Raw genomic sequence first — 12,213 nt, forward strand, 5'->3', positions numbered from 1 at the left:
GGCCTAGGAACTTCCACATGCCTCAGGCACAGCAAAAACAAACAGGCAAACAAACAATAAAAAATGTGTGTGAGAATGTGCATGGTGTTTTGAATTTCTCTTGTGTTAGTCCGGTGTCTTTGTGTTCATTTATGTGTGTGAGAGAATGTGTGTGTCTACCTTTCTTTTTCCCTTCACAACCCTCCTCTTCGATTCTCTAAATGACATAAAATAGAACATTTTAGCATGCTTTATTTGTATTTATCCATAAAGTTTATATGCCTTTAAAAGCATATTTAAAAGTTGAAGCATAAGCTTTATCTTAAAAGAAATATTTTTCAAAATGGAAAAAGCAGAGTTCCCATCGTGGCTCAGTGGTTAACGAATCCGACTAGGAACCATGAGGTTGCGGGTTCGATCCCTGGCCTTGTTCATTGGGTTAAGGATTCAGATTTGCCATGAGCTCTGATGTAGGTCACAGTCGCGGCTGGGATCCCAGGTTGCTGTGGCTCTGGTGTAGGCCGGCGGCAACAGCTCCGACTGGACTCCTAGCCTGGGAACCTCCATATGCCGCGGGAGCGGCCCAAGAAAAGGCAAAAAGACCACACCAAAAAAAAAAAAAAAAAAAACCAAAATGGAAAAAGCTTATCATGTCTCCTTCATTAATTAATACATACCCAGCATATTTTTTAAAAAAGAAAAGTATTTAGAATTTGGAAAAAAAAAATTATCTCAGATTCCACCACTTAAATTGTTGGTCTTTGTGCCATAATTTATTTTTACCAATTTTAGAGATCTTGAATTGTTTTTATTTTATCATTTTAATTGATATGCACATCTTTATATACACGGTTATTTCCTTAGGACACATTCTTAGAAGTAGAATTGCCTAATCAAATTCAACTCTTCCAGAAAGATTAAGCCAATCTGAACTACCATCAGCAATGTATTGTTCATTATGTTTCTTCCTTTGTAAATTGCTATTGTGTGTTCTTGATCCATTTTTTCCAATTGTTTTGATTTATCTCATTGATTTGCAATAACTCTTTATGTATTAAAAATATTAACCCTTTTTCATAGTTATATTTTTTCTAGTTTTCTTCATGAATACTGATCTTGTTGCCATGGTTAGTACATTATTCCTCATCCTAAGACGATTAAATATTTACCTAAAATATTCTACTGCTTTTATGGTTTTTATTTTATATTTAAAATTTAAGCCATTTGGAATATACCTAATGTATGAGATAAGGGTTTCAACTTTTTTACTTTCATTTTTCTAAGTTGTTAAATAATCCTTTTGTTAAGTAACTTAACTTACATAAACATATATTGAAGGTTTTAAAAATAATTTTTAGTTAAAATTTATAAAATATATTTGAATTTAAAACTAGTTGTTGTTGTTGTTGTTGTTGTTGTTTTGGTCTTTTTTACAGCTTTATCTACAGCATATGGAAGTTCCTGGGCTGGGGTGGAATCAGAGCTGCAGCTGCTACCCATGCTACAGCTACGGCAACACTGGATCCTTAACCCACGTTCTCACAGAGACAATGTTGGGTCCTTAACCCACTGAGCCACAACAGGAACTCCTAAAAACTGCTTTTTATTTTTAAGAGCAGTTAGGTTCACAGCAATATTGAGCAGGAGTACAGAACTCCCCCATTCCCCTTGTCCCCACCCCCACACATAGCTTCGCCCACTATCAACCTCCCACACCAGAGTAGTACAACCCATCAACTTAGATTGACAGGTTATTATCACCCAAAGTCTATAGTTTACGTTAAGGCTCTTGGTGTTGTACAATTCTAAATGAGTTTTGACAAACGTATGACATGAATCCACCATTATAGCATCATACAGAATAGTTTCACTGCCCTAAAAATCCTCTATGCTCCATCTAGTGCAGCCACAGGTCTATTTTCTATCTCTGTAGTTTTGACTTTTCCAAATTGTCATATAGCTGCAGTAACACATTATGTAACCTCTTCAGATTTTTTTTTTTACTTAATTTTTTAGGGGTTCCCACTGTGGCACAGTGGGTTAATGATCCAACTCATCTCTGTGGAGGTTCCTGTTCCATCTCAGGCCCAGGCATTGCAGCAGCTGTGGCATAGGTTCCAGCTCTGGCTTAGATTACATCCCTGGGCTGGGAACTTCCATATGCCATGGGGGTGGCTGAAAAAGAAAAAAATTTTCATATGTATATATTTTGTATCCAACTACTTTACTGAAGCCTTTTTTTTTACCCTGGCTGATTTTCAGTTGATTCTCAGTTGATGTGCCTTTCAGGTAGACAATTTTATTATTCATTAGTTTAGCACTCTCAGAACACAGTGTTAATAGGGGGATAACTAGTGTCATTAGTTTGTTACTGACATTAATGGAAGTGGTAATAATCTTTCACCTCTAAGCTTGATGTTGAATTTGTTTTGTGTGTGTGTGTGTGCATGCCTGCATGTGTTTATGTTTGTATGTACAGAATAACACAAACATGTAAGCAAATATTCCAATATTTGTTAGGAGTTCATAAATATTTCGAATGGATAGTAAATGGATAGTATACTTTTTAAGTCAGGATGATTGTAGAATACTCTGATTTTGACTTATTAGTTTTAGTTATTTTTTATAAACTGGAATGATTACCTCATAATTTAGTGTCTTCTGTTCCTTGGTTATATACTTTTTATAGCCTTATTACTATATTTATGGTTCCTGTTTTCTTATATATTTAAAAATGAAAGTATAAGTAAGTAGTTAAGTTGATAAATCCAAGAGTAATTATACTTTCCCTATATTTATCTTTATTAATTTTATAAGTTATAAATGTTAATGCATTTCTTTTTATTCTTTCATGTTTAGTACTGAAAATTATTAAGACTACGAATTTTACTTTTATCATAGCTTTAGCTATTTCTACATTTCTAAATGTGTAATATTTTCATATATTATTTTGGATTTTTTTTTATTTTTTATTTATTTATTTTTTTGGCTTTTTGCTATTTCTTGGGCCGCTCCCGCGGCATATGGAGGTTCCCAGGCTAGGGGTCAAATCGGAGCTGTAGCCACCAGCCTACGCCAGAGCCACAGCAACGCGGGATCCGAGCCGCGTCTGCAACCTACACCACAGCTTAGGGCAACGCCGGATCGTTAACCCACTGAGCAAGGGCAGGGACCGAACCCGCAACCTCATGGTTCCTAGTCAGATTCGTTAACCACTGCGCCACGACAGGAACTCCTGGATTTTTTTTTAAATGGTCACATTGTTATTTCCAAGGAGATGTTTGTTGGCAATCATTAGCATAGGTAGTTGCTTTTTTTTTTTTTTTTTTTGGCCAAACTCATGGCATATGGAAGTTCCTGGGCCAGGGGTCGAATCCAAGTTACAGCTGCAACTTCCCACATTTGCAGCAATGCTGGATCCTTAACCTACTGCCAGAGATCGAACTTTTGCCACTAAAGTGACCCAAGCCATTGCAGTCAGATTCTTAACCCACTGTGCCAACAGTAGGAACTCCTTGAGTGTTCTTTGATTGTCTTTATTTTTGGTCTTTCACCCTGGAGTTAATCAGAGAATCCACACTATCACTCAGAAGGAGAGAGAGAGGAGGGAGGGACAGGGTTAAGTTCTTTTGGTTTCTACTTTGGTCTATTTTCAAATATTCTACAACATTAGCTTTATTTTTCTTCAACCCAAGACATACTTAGGAAAGCACATTTTTCAAAATTTTTTTTAAATTAACCCCTTCTTGTTTTTACTTTTTCATTAATATTTAATTTATTGAATTGCTTCAGAGAATGTGATCTAAATTCAGCAGTTTCATTGTGATCTATATTATTCTGACTTGCTTTTTACTAATTTTACCCAGTAATTTTTTTTTAATTTGCTAAATGAAGATATTTATTTTTATTGCTAAAGATTTCATTTTCCAGAAGTTCCCGTTGTGGCTTAGTGGTAATGAGCCCAATTAGTATCCATGAGGTTGCAGGTTTGATCCCTGGCCTCGCTCAGTAGGTTAAGGGATCCAGTGTTGCTGTGAGCTGAGGTGTAGGTTGAAGACACAGCTTGAATCCCGAGTGCTGTTGCTGTGGCCATAGGCTGACAGCTGTAGCTCTGATCTGACCCCTAGTCTGGGAACTTCCATGTGCCTCGGGTGTTGCCCTAAAAAGCAAAAAAGAAAATTCATTTTCTGAATTGAAGTCTTCCTCATGTTCAGGAATATTTTAAAATGTTATTTATTTTCTTTTTTGGTTATTGTTTTCAGGGTCATTAGTATCTGTAGTTCCAGGTTAACTTTTCCCTGCCCTGTTTTCTGTTTGCAAGATGATTTCCTCAACTTTATTTTTCTAATCTATTTATTGACTAGATTTTTTTTCCTGCATAGTCTCCTGTCCTTCATTAATATTTTAATTATTGCATTTAAATTATTATGTCATTGTATGTTTTCTTGATTTCTTACCTTTACCAGACCCCATTGCATCTGAGCCCATCTTATCTCCTATTCAGATACTCCTTTTGTCTAAAATAATGTTCTGAAAGTGTAAAACATTTATGCTCTAAAGCCACCTCCTCTTTTTTTTTGCCAGGATTAACATTCCAGATCAACCCTCTATCTATTGCACATAATAATTTTCTGTCCTATTGGAATAATTTTTCATAATGTTTTATACACATGCTTTAAAAAACTTTCCTTTGTGTAAGATCAGTTCTTTGTCAGAAGATTATTTGTGCAGTTATTCTTGGATCTCTTCACAGTCACATGGTTAGCATTCAAATCCTCTTAAAATCACTTTTTTAAAAAAAATTTTATTGGAGTATAGTTGATTTACAATGTTGTATTAGTTTCAGGTGTACAGCAAGGTACATCAGTCGTACATATAAATATACCTATTCTTTTTTCCCATATAGGTTATTACAACTATTGAGCAGATTTTCCTGTGCTATACAGTAGGTTCTTGTTAATCATCTATTTTATACAGTAGTGTGTGTATGTCGTTCCTACCCTCCCAATGCTTCCCTCTCCACAATGGTTTTACCTATGGTATCCATAAGATTGGTTTTGAAATCTGTGAGTTTGTTTCTGTTTTTTAAATAAATTCTTTTGTATCATTCTTTATTAGATTCCATATATAAGTGATATTATATGCTATTTATCGTTCTCTGTTTCCTTATTTCACTTAGTATGATAATCTCTAGGTCTATCCATGTTACTGCTAATGGCATTATTTCATTCTTTTTTGTGGCCGAGTAATGTTCCATTGTATATATGTACAACATCTTTTTATCCATTCCTCTGTCAATGGACATTTAGGTTATTTCTATGTCTTGGCTGTTGTAATACTCCTTCAATGAACATTGGGTTGCATGTGTCTTTTTGAATTAGTGTTTTCTCTGGATATATGCCTAGGAGTGGTATTGCTGGATCATATGGTAGTTCTATATTTAGTTTTTTTAAGGAACCTCCATAATGTCCTCTACAGTGTTTGTGCCAATTTATAATCCCACCAGCAGTGTAGAAGGGCTACTTTTACTCTGTAGTCTCTCCAGCATTTATTGTTTATAGACTTTTTGATGGTGGTCATTCTGACTGGTGTGAGATGATATCTCATTGTAGTTTGGACTTGTATTTCTCTAATAATTTGTGATGTCGAGCATCTTTTCATGTGTTTTTTTTTTTTTTTTTTTTTGCCATCTATCTGTCTTCTTTGGAGAAATGTCTGTTTAGATCTTCTCATTTTTTGATTGGGTTTTTTGATTTTTTATATATAAAGCTCCATGCAATGTTTGTATATTTTGGAGATTAATTCCTTAAAATTCACCATAAAGGGCTGGATGATATAGAATATAGGTTAAGACAAACCTATTATTCATATACTTAGTGTGAAGGGCCTTAAGAATGTGGGAAGGGATTAGAGTCTTGGATGGCCACAATCATAGAACATTTTCCTCCTTAGTTTTGTAAAAAAAAAAAAAAAAAATTTTCAACTTGGGGAGAGGAGGCTATATATTTGGGGGTGCACTGAAACATGTCCATGATGTTCTTCAGAAGGCAAGATTAAGGCAAGTGGCAAAGGGCAAGGTACCTGTGGACTTGCTGGGTCTCCATGGCCTCTGAAAGCTGTTACTCTGTAGCCAGCCTTTCCCTGTGTCTCTTGCCACCTGCCTTAATTTGGAGGAAACTGGTGGAATGTCCCAGACTTTCTTCCTGTAACCCGTCTTCACTGTCTTGAGAAGGGGAGTCATATGTTAGTTTTATACATCCTGGTTTGGTCCTGAATAAAGTGATTGCTTAGATTTTATGGCACATGGTAGCCACTATTCCCTAGAGTAAGTAGAGTAAATAGTAATGGTCTTTTTTTTTTTTTTAATCCTTTTAGTCCCTATTATTTAGTCATTTTCTAGGGAAATCATTATCAGATATGACACTGCCATTTTTCCTGGAAGTCTCTGGCTTATCTGCTTGACATCATTCCTTGCTTTGCTTTTTCTCACCTATGGGTTAATAACCTTAGAAATAAAAAAAGATTTCCTACCCTTTCTCTTTAAGGAAAAAAAAAAAAGCTTTAATATATAATGACATTGTAGTGACTATAATATATAATGACAACAGGCATTTGTTGCTCTGGTGATGATCTTGATAGAAAACTAATTTATTCCACCCAGTGGTACAATGATATTTACGTTGATAAGGTCAGTTGATAAGGACGTCCTGTCCCAGGTGGCTGGTGTCCAGGATTATCTAATATGCCTCCTGCTAATCCTCTGTAAATAGTCACCGATACTGGAAAAGACAAGCTAGCAATAACCTAAACACTAACTTAGAGCAGAATCTCATGCCAAAACTGTAAAGGACTAGACTCCAATCCTATGATACCTCAAATTGAAAAAAGTCTAGCCAGGTCCTGATTATGACAAACCTCAGCTGCACTTGAGGAAAAGGAGCCTGCTTGAGAAGGGGCAGAAAAGACTTTGCTTCTTAGTCTGTCTTTACACTTAGATGCCTTAGTTGGCTCCAAACGGAGCAAGCGGTATTGGCTACTCTCTATTGCTCTAGAATCTTAAGTGTAATTCCTCCAAAACTCCAGATTAAGTCACCAAGTCAAGAAGAGGACTGGGAAGAGGAATTTTTTTTTTTTTTTTTTCAGAGAGAGGGGAGGCTTATATTATATTGCAAGAGAAGACTTGAAAGATACTACTTTACTCTTGACTCTGTCACTTAGAGACTCTGGGTTCCAGCATGATTTAGAGAAACTTAAAGGAGAAGAGAAATAGAACTTTAAAGGAAGAATTGTGCTTTCATATTAATGACAAATACAAAGGTCCGTTAAAACCATATAAAAATCAGTATTAAAGGAAAGACAGATTATAAAGGAAAAGCCATCAAACATTAAAGGAAACAAGAACCAAAAAATATAGAGTGTAAACTGATATGGCAGGGTAAGGCTAATTATTAGTTAAACAGTAATGGAAGTGGGGAAAACTTCACTAAAATTAGATTTTTTAAAAAAACGACTCAACATGATCATTTCTAGAGGAACAAATAATACAGAAAGATATAGAAAGTTGAAATGAAAAAACTTGGACAAATTTCATTCATTAATTACAGACAGACAGGGAGCGGATGATATCAGATAAGGCATAAACAATAAAATGAACAAAGAGGGTCATTTTATAATAATCAAAAGTGAATATGTAATTATCATGAACTCTTCTGTGATAAATCTCATGGTTTCAAAATAGATTGAATCTAACCTAAATGTCCCACAAGAAAAGTCGACTGTATTGTGGTATATCTATGTGGTAGCCTTATATGTAGTGACTAAGAGAACACATGGAAGGTGTGGCTTTTTTTGTTCACAGTGAAGGCTGTTACCCAGTATGTTGTTGATTGAAGAGAGCATATTGCAGATGGAAAGTATGGACATTATTCTTCTTCTTTGGTTAAAGTATAACCAAAATGTTAACTAGAATTATTTTGAAGTGATGAAACTAGAGTCAATTTAAGTATTTTCATCTGTATTTTTCATCTTTTCCTACATGTATTATTGTGCCCAAGTAACCACAGTCTCTCCCTCTGGGAGGATGCTACTTTCATGCATCATAGACTTCCGTTTGACCATGTGACTTCCTTTGGCCAATAAAACATGAGTGTAAGTGGCACATGCCTCTTACCAGCAAAAGCTCTGAGAATTGTCTCACGGTTCTGTCATGGCTCTTTTCCTCCTTCATGTGGGGTTGCTCCTTTGGCCAGGAATGAAGGGATATAGGGTAGGGCTCTAAAGGACATGTGAATGAATAGGAAATAAACCTCTCTTGTAAGCCCTTGGAATTTTAGAGTGGTGTGTTACCAGATGATAACTTAGCCCAGACTAGGCAGTCCCTAGTTTCAGATGTTTTTCTGACTACACACAATGTATGATGCATAAAAACAGCAAGTTCTAAAAATCTTTCTCTGCCGTCTTTTGCTTTAGTTAGGTCCTTGGGTCATGAAGCTGAATTTTATGTCACTCGGTGTAAACGCTAATGTTACAGCACTTAGAAACAACTGCAGTGATCCTACTGATGTGAAGGAGGAATGACACAGGAAAATTAGGTGTTAGGCTCTCATATTGCTGTTATTTACAGCCATTATACTTTTCTCATTGAGTATAGGGATTATGTTGGTGTTGACTTTAAAGTCTGTGGTCTAAAATAGGTTTAGAATTTTGTTTAGGCGATTTCTGAAAATATGCTTTGACAGAGATGAAATACGTATATTTTTAATATCACAGCAATTCTTACCCTCTAGGAATAAAGAATAAATAGATGCCACCTACTAGCAGACTTTAGTCTTAACTTGTGCAGTGCATTTTGAAATAGAGACACAGATCAGACACTTGATTGAGAATCAGGCTGGAATGATGGAGTTCCCGTCATGGCACAGCGGAAACGAATCTGACTAGCATCCATGAGGACGCAGGTTCGATCCCTGGCCTCGCTCAGTGGGTTAAGGATCTGGCATTGCTGTGAGCTGTGGTGTACGTCACAGATGCAGCTCAGATCTGGTGTTGCTGTGGCTGTGGTGTAGGCCAGCAGCTAGAGTTCTGATTCGACCCCTAGCCTGGGAACTTCCATATGCCATGGGTGCGGCCCTAAAAAAAGATGAGAAAAAAAAGAGAAAGAGAATCAGGTTGGAATGATCTTTAAAGGCCATCTCATTCAACTTTATAATAGATACCTAAAACTCCTATTATTAAAAAAAGATTTGAAAAAAATAGTAGAAACAACAGCAGTAACCTCAAAAACAGTTCTTGGAATAAATTAAATTCTCTTACCCACCTTTTCTTCATTCTTGATTTTATTCAAAATATTCATAATTATAACTCAACCAAAATGCTGCCCTTTCTTCAAAGACAAGTTACCCTGAAACTGTCATTTTAAATTAAAACAAAAACCAAGGTGTTAGCACTGGTGTTAATGAGGAAAGTGCAGATGGATGCAGTTAGGAAAAAAAAAAGCACATCAGAGGAAATGTTGGTCCTTGATGTAGCTTAGATTAAATTTACTTCCAAATGGATAAGAGTATAATGAGTTTGGTTGTCTCAGCATCATCCCCTGGGGCCCTTGAGCACATCAGAGAACCACCATACTTTTAGCTCAAGTATCAGCATCCATTTGTAAAACATCTTGGACCAGAAAGCAAAGTAGTTCACATCAAGAATTTGAAAAGTGTTCTCACTTTCTGTTTGCTGGCACCGGAGCTTGGCTTGAGAAATATTACTTACACTTACTAGACTGCTTTCATAAAACAAAAGGATTAGCTGATCATCTAGCAAGTGTTGGTGTATTCCTGCCTTTGGCCAGTACTAAGCAAAATCCGATCTCAAGCCAACAAGAGACCTCCATGGCTCTCTACATTTCTATTAGCCCAAACACGATATGTTTCAGGAGAAAGTCTTGGGGGATAAATGGCTTTCTTTTTCCTGTGGTGACAATGACATTGAAATATATATGTATACCTATATCTGTATCTATATCTATCTATATATATATTTTTTGCCATGCCCATAGCATGCAGAAGTTCCCAGGCCAGAGATTAAACTCACGCCATAGCAGTGGCAATGCCAGATCCTTTAACTGCTAGGCCACCAGGGTACTCACCATGATATGGAAATCTTACCAAAGGATCACAAGTTCTATTCACTAGAAAGTCCAGTTTTCCTAATTTATCATCATTTGCCTTTTCATTATTGAGATTGCTCTTTCGCATGTTCTCTATAACCGGTTGACCATTAATGACCATTAAAATCCTGATTACATTCAAGGTCACATAATCTGTTACCCTTATGTTGCAGATTTAAAAATATAACTGTAGGCCTGTATAAAATTTAATTTACTTGCACTTGCAGAGTTTACATGATATATATGTATATGTGTATATATATGTATATATATGTATATGTATATATGTATATGTATATATATATCACTCAATACATTAGTATCATCAACATAATCTGTTAAACATTTGTAGCCAGCCTAAATTTCTCAGAGCTCCAGAGCTGCCTTCCCAAGTGTTTGTCTCCATTTGTATGCCTCTGTTGTACATCAGAGTTAACACATCTGAAACCACACTCATGACCTGCAGTCAATCCTGCATTTCCTCTAGCCAGCCCTTGCTGAGGATACCAGGAACCTGTGAATCATACTCAGCCCTGCCTTCTCCTCCTCTGTATCCAGTCACAACCAACAGACTAGGTGCTGAGTTTCCTACCACCTTCATCATCTCTTGTTTCTTGGGCCTCCCTCATCCTCTTTACTTCCCCAATTGGGCTTTCCTCGTGGCTGCCACAGTAATCTTTAGCCACACAATTCTGAAGTTCTCATTCTGGCTCAGCAAGTTAAGAACCTGACTTGGTGTCTACAAGGATTTGGGTTTGATCCTTGGCCTCACCCCAGTGGGTTAAGGATACCACATTGTCACAAGCTGCAGATAGGTCCCAGATGCAGCTTGGGTCTGGTGTCGCTATGGCTCTGGCATAGGCTGGCAGCTGCAGCTCCGATTCAACCCCTGACCCAGCAACTTCCATACGCTGCAGGTGCGGCCATAAAAAAATAAATTCAATAATTTAAAAAATAAACATACAAATCTGGTTGCACCTCACCTCTTTATGGCCTCTTATGTGTATGATAAAAATCAGAATGCTGAACAGGAACTACAAGGCCCTGCAGGGATTGACCTCTGCCTTTCTTTGACCCTCATGTCATAGTCTCTGCATCACATTGACCAGAGTGTATTCCTTGGTCATGCCCAGCTGGACACCCAAACACCTGGTTAACTCCTTCTTCTCCTTCAGATCTCAGTTCAAACCCACATGCACAGGAAGACTCTGACCTCCAGACCCAGTGCATCTGCCATGTGTACTCCTAATACCCTAAGCATCTTTATCCTTTTTTGGACTTTTTTTCATCTCTCCCTCTGGACTGCCAAGTTCAGGTCTGACTTTTCTTTGGCCTCAAGATTGATTTCTCTTCACCAGCAGCAGCTTTCTTTTCTAATTTGTAGTCAAATACTTACTCAAGGGTTCTGTGCTTCCTTCAAGGTATAATTATTATCAAGATCGGGCCTTCCATTTTCTTAGAAGACAAAATTCACTTTAGTTGTCAGTCTTTGGGGTCACAAATCATTGCATAAGCCTTTCATCTTACACAGACATGCTTATCTTTAAAAAAAAATTGGGGGGAGGGAGTTCCCATCGTGGCTCAGTGGGTCACTAATCCAACTCCGATCCATGAGCATGCAGGTTCTATCCCTGGCCTTGCTCAGTGGATTAAGGATCTAGCATTGCCGTGAGCTGTGGTGTAGGTCACAGACACAGCTCAGAACTGGTGTTGCTGTGGCTGTGGTGGAGGCGGCAGCTGTAGCTCCGATTTGACCCCTAGCCTGGGAACCTCGTATGACACCAATGTGGTCCTAAAAAGCAAAAAAAAAAAAAAAAAAAATTGGGGAGGGATTCCCTGGTGGCTCAGTGGGTTAAGGAGCCAGTGTTTTCCCTGCTATGGCTCAGGTTGCTGCTAGGGCTCTCGTTCAATCCCTTCCCCAGGAACTTCCACAGTCACAGGTGTGGCAAAAAAAAAAAAAATTTTTTTCCAGCAATCTGTATTGCCAGTTGAACATTGCTTTTCTTGAGGACAAGTTTTTAGCCCTAGTACTTACAATGCAGACTTCCTTATATGAATCCAAATGAAAAATGAAG

General features: G+C 37.3%; 1 protein-coding gene across 14 annotated transcripts in view; it reads left to right on the plus strand.

The window, feature by feature from the left end:
- Positions 1-12,213, plus strand: part of OSBPL6 (oxysterol binding protein like 6) — a 228,556-nt gene that overhangs the window by 123,112 nt on the left and 93,231 nt on the right. The window lies entirely within an intron of this gene.

This window comes from Sus scrofa, chromosome 15, assembly GCF_000003025.6.
Source record: "Sus scrofa isolate TJ Tabasco breed Duroc chromosome 15, Sscrofa11.1, whole genome shotgun sequence".
Taxonomy (NCBI): Eukaryota; Metazoa; Chordata; class Mammalia; order Artiodactyla; family Suidae; genus Sus; species Sus scrofa.